The sequence below is a fragment of the Glycine soja genome, chromosome 8, assembly GCF_004193775.1.
Source record: "Glycine soja cultivar W05 chromosome 8, ASM419377v2, whole genome shotgun sequence".
Lineage (NCBI taxonomy): Eukaryota > Viridiplantae > Streptophyta > Magnoliopsida > Fabales > Fabaceae > Glycine > Glycine soja.
Window position 1 is genome coordinate 23,952,465 of NC_041009.1, and position 6,000 is coordinate 23,958,464.

The following is a 6,000-nucleotide window of genomic DNA, read 5'->3' on the forward strand; positions in this document are numbered from 1 at the left end:
AGTGAACTTTTGGATCCTTTCCATTAAGTTCCTGAATTAGGGACACAGAGCAAACTCACCATGTCTTGTTTCCTTGATCGCATCATGCATCTCTTCATAGCGTCATAATGGACATATCATTCTTGTATCTACCATTTGTCATATTCACGCATTGCATTTTGCATAAGCCATTACATTGTCATACATATTCGTTTAGCATGTTTTTGTTCCGCCAATGACATACCTTCTGTTGTCATTAGTCGCATTTTATGTTCACTCATGCATATTCCTGCCATATAGTTGTTCATGCCTTGCGTTCTTTTCTTCTTCCTCAAAGTCACAATGAAGCGTGAAAGTCTACACCACATTCTTAGTTACATGTGTTAGGTACCATGATGATAGCTATAAACAAACCATGTTGGGATTATACACTCATTTCTCTTGAAAAATGATTGAAAATCACGTGAACATGGTACCTAATGCATTATTAACTAGGAAATGATGGTTCTTCGGGCGTCTCATGTCAATCTTATAATTACATTTGTCATGCATAACATAAGTATGCCCTAATCATTCATCTCTATGATAGGTTGTCGAAGTATTGACAATCAAAATTTCTATTCCTTGGATTATGGGGTCGAACCATGCATATGCTTTTAAGGAAAGGTTTTCATCAAGTCAAGGTCAAGTATGGAAGTAACCAGCTTGCAAAAGTTGGGGGCAGAAGATGGATCGAGTTTACATAACTTCTTTGGCTATTGCCAACACATGATTGAGTTAAATAATTTACAAAATTAGGGACTGTTGATGTCCATGTTTTATTTCTAGATGCACTTTGACTCTGACAAGATGTAATAAACAATGTTGTTTTAATGAAAATCTGAATAGGTTCGACTCGATGTTCTATTGAATGTCTTGTGTAAAATTTGCAATACTTCAACAATGTATCATTCATATACATCCATGCTTATTTTTCTTTTCATATTGGTTGCATTGCTCATTGCATTATTTCCTTGAAATTAGAACTACAATAATTGTAATCAAAAGGAAAGAATGTGCTTTACGGTGCCCTTACCGAACGCGTGCCAAAGCTAGAGTGATGAGTGAAATAGAGGAGGTGCAAGAGCAGATGAAGGCCGACACAGAGGCCATGAAAGAACAGATGACCACAATGATGGAGGGCATGATGAGTATGAGAAGGATGATGGAGGTCAATATGGCTATAGTTGTTGCCGCAACTACCACCACAGATGTGGACCCGACTCACCCATCTAGTTTCAATCAAGTAAATCATCTAGCCTTGGATATGGTAGGTCAGGGAGGCGAAGCGTTGGGAAGGGCGGGAGGCCCCCATTTTGTGCAGATTCAGAACAAGCATTCATTCCCACCATGTGGATTGCCTCTTAACTATACACCACCCAATGTTGTACACGCTGCCGATGAGAATGTCGACAACTCCGCACCCATACCCATTGAGAGCCAACAACCCCAATCTGATCATGCACATGTCTCTCTACCCATGGGGGAGACGCATGAAGTACCCCGAGGCTACACTCTAGCCGACTTCGAGCCTCACCTCAGATATGCTATTGAGGGGGGGGGGGACATTTTTTAGTATACCCCCGCCAAATGCTTTGGGGGGGCCTCAATATCGCCCACAACCCCAACCCTTACATTTTGCAATGAAGGAGGTGAAGATTATGCTTTTGCTGACATGGCAGAGCTGTGCCTAATGCCCGATGTCATCATACCTCCAAAGTTCAAGGTGCCGGATTTTGACAACTACAATGGGACTACTTACCCCAAGAATCACTTGAAGATGTACTGAAGGAAAATGGGGGCATACGCGAAGGATGAAAAACTCTTGATGCATTTTTTCAAGAGAGTCTGGCTGGGGCAGCTATCACTTGGTACACCAATCTGGAATCTTCCTGGGTCCATTCCTGGAAAGACCTAATGGCTTCCTTCCTCAGGTAGTATCAATACAATTCTAATATGGCCCCAAATAGAATGCGGCTGCAGAATATGTGCAAGAAAGATAATGAATCTTTCAAAGAATACGCCTAGAGATGGAAGGATCTGGCAGCTCAAGTAGCGCCCCTAATAATGGAGAGGGAGATGATAACAATGATAGTGGACATGTTACCAGTGAGAAGATGGTGGGTTACATGTCTTCAAGCTTTGCAGATTTAGTGTTTGCTGGCGAGAGGATCAAAGTGGGTCTGAGAAGAGACAAATTTGATTATACTGCTTTGATGAATAGGAAGCCTGGGGCAAATGGAGAGAATAAGAAGGAGGTAGAAACCAATGTTGTGACTATCGTTCCTACATGGCCAAATTTCCACTAGCTCAACAATATTAATGCTCAACCAATATCAGTCCTTCTCATTACCCACCACCCTACCAGCCAAGAACACCTAATCGTCCACAAAGGCCTCCCCTAAATCAGCCACAAAACCCGCCTGCTGCACATCCGAGGCCAAACACCACCCTTAATACGAACCAAAACACCAACCAGGGAAGGAATTTTCCAGAAAAGAAGCTTGTAGAATTCACCCCAATTTCGGTGTCGTATACTAACTTACTCCCATATCTATTCAATAATGCAATGGTAGCCATAATCCCAGCAAAGATTCCTCAACCTCTATTTTCCCGTGGATACATCTCGAATGCAACATGTGCTTATCATGGAGGAGTTCCAGGGCATTCCATTGAGCATTGAATGACCTTGAAACATAAGGTGCAAAGTCTAATTGATGCAGGCTGGCTAAAATTCGAGGAGGACAATTGCTTGTGAATTCTGACGTTGTCGAGCGATACTATGCATGATACTTGGGGCAATTTGAAGGTTGTTGTTAGAAGTCTCCAATGACTCATTAGGATTTTCAAGTTTATGCCATTATTGTAAACAACAGTCACAATGCTAGTAATATGGATAAATTTGATGTCCTTGTCTCATTCTCTCACAATTACATCTTTGCATATTTATTGAACATTCACTGGAATGTGAATGTACATCATTGGCATGTTTGCTCAAGTGACTTGCGCTCCTGAGTTGATTTCTAAGTCTGTTCAATCAGAAATTGCTCATTCTACATGTTTGGTGGGGGTGCCATAAACAATGAGTAAAGTTAAAAAAAACATTTGATTGACAGTGTTTCAAATAAAAAATAAGAAGTATAGATATTCATGTGACCTCATCTTATCATTCTTAAAAGTTGTCTTTTTGAGAGAAAAGTGAGTTGTCAAGAACAAGAGTCATTTGACTTAATCTGTTAATTGAAAATCCTTTAAATATTTCTCGTCCTCGAAAATTCATTTTCGAGAACCTGCATAGTTTCTTCCTTGCTACAAGGTCATGACAAAAGACAATAATAAGTACCTTCGAACCCTACACTGGGGCAATGACAGACACCATGCATGAGCCTCAAGCGAACCTAGGGGCAGATCATAAGTTCTCACCCGGTAGGTTGAAAATCCGAAAGGGCGGCCTAGACAAAAATTAGGGTAGTAAAAAAATAATAAAAAGAAGAAAGAATAAGGAGCGTGTTTATCAGAGATTTGGTCCCAAAATCCAAACTATAAAAGTATCTAGTCAAGATTTGAAATGACACATGACCATGTTTCAACATCCCAAACACTAATTTATCCCTTGTTACCCCCTCCGAGCCAAAGCATATTTGTTTTCTAAAAAAAAATAAAAAAAATAGAAACCTCGAGTAGGAACCACCGCTAAACTGATGGGAAGAGCAATTCAAACAACATATGCATGAAGTTGGGCAACAATAAAAAAAAATATAAAATCCGCCAAAGGCAAGTGAAGAAAAAAAGAGAGACAAAAGATCTCAAAATTTTACAAGAAAGGCACAAAAGTGCAATAAAAGATTAATGTATGAAGCGAATGGGGTAGAACCCAACCCAAAAGGTTGAAATGAATAAAAATGCAAGCAAGGCTCTCAAGATTCTTACTCAATGTAACCTTTAAACACTCTTTGAGCCTCTCTAATCCTTTTTTTTTTCATAGCCCTCTTACCCCCTGACCACGTCACAAGCCTAATAAAGTCCATGTGGATCAAGTAATGACTGATTTTTCTTTTGAGTTTGGATTCTGGAACAAAACCCATATGCTTGTAATTGTAAAAAAAAAGCCTCAAGGTTTACACTTGCACAGTTGAGGAGGAAGCTCATTCGACCAGGGGTTCGTGGAAGATGCCCAAAGACAATTGTGATAGTAGGGTACATCAGATGTGAGTCTCTCATGCAAACTCCTTAGGATTCCTTTCGGATCCAAGGGTAGCCTTCGTTATATAAATTCTTTCGGGATCTGCAATGTCATCAAGTTTTAGCGGGATCAATTGACCCATGACATTACTCTATGATATTTAAATCAGGAAAGTCTCACTTGGTCACATACCAAAGTGTGACAATCCATTGCCATCCTTCCATGGGGCGCACGATCAATCCCAAAGCCTTATGTTTCCTTGCTGTGCAAAATAATAGAAGGTTTTAAACAAAAAGAAAGGGGCAAACCCTAGGACCAATGTTTCAGTTGATTGATTAAATGTCAAATGACTCCACTGTCGTCATCCAAAATTGTCAAGTGATTAAACCAAACAAAACATGCACTTTGAGGGAGTCCCAGAATGGATTTACAAAAGATAGGATGATGTAACATGAGTTATCACGTCTTTTAGAAAGAGACAGTCAATATGTGTTTTTTTCACACAAAAAAAAGAAAAGAAGAAAAAAGAAAACAAAATTAAGATCACCAAAAGAGGAAAGAATGTCATGAACATTGCATAATTTTTCATTGCATTGCATTGTTGCATACAAAACCTGCATTTACTTCATTTTAGGGCGAAGTTTACATGTCCATGCATTCCAAAACTCATGTTTTACATCAGGCTATGAGTCCATAGCTTTCTCATTATATACCAATTTCCAAAATCCAATTGCATGATTCATAGGACTCAACGTCCTTTGTTTTTTTTTCATAGGACTCAACGTCCTTTGCTTTACATTTTCAAAGACTTCAATGTCTTCTGTTTTATGATTCCAAGACTACAATGTCTTTTGCTTTATGATTTCAAAGACTACAATGTTTCAGTCTTTAACACTTTCAAAGACTACAATGTCTTCAATCTTTTACGCTTTCAAAGACTACAATGTCTTCAATCTTTTACGCTTTCAAAGACTTCAATGTCTTCAGTCTTTTACATTTTTAAAGACTTCAATGTCTTTTGTTTTTTGCGCTTTCAAAGACTACAATGTCTTCTGTTTTATGATTCCAAGACTACAATGTCTTTTGCTTTATGATTTCAAAGACTTCAATGTCTTCAGTCTTTTACATTTTCAAAGACTACAATGTCTTCAGTCTTTTACGCTTTCAAAGACTTCAATGTCTTCAGTTTTTTACATTTTCAAAGACTTCAATGTCTTTTGTCTTTTACACTTTCAAATACTACAATGTCTTCTATTTTATGATTCCTAGACTACAATGTCTTTTGCTTTATGATTTCAAAGACTTCAATGTCTTCTGTCTTTTACATTTTCAAAGACTACAATGTCTTCAATCTTTTACATTTTCAAAGACTACAATGTCTTCAGTCTTTTACGCTTTCAAGGACTTCAATGTCTTTTGTCTTTTACGCTTTCAAAGACTACAATGTCTTCTATTTTATGATTTCAAGACTACAATGTCTTTTGCTTTATGCTTCCAAAGACTACAATGTCTTCAGTCTTTTATGCTTTCAAAGACTACAATGTCTTCAGTCTTTTATGCTTTCAAAGACTTCAATGTCTTCGCTCTTTTATGCTTTCAGAGACTTCAATATCTTCTGCTTTATGTTTTACAAAAACTACAATGTCTTCTGTTTGATGCTTTCAAGAATTCAATGTCTTTTACTTTTATGCTCTACAGGACTTCAATGTCCTCCATTTTACATTTTATAGGACTTCAAGGTCCTTGTTTGGTGTTATAGGACTTCAATGTCCTTTTGTTTTTTCAATTTTGCTTCTTTT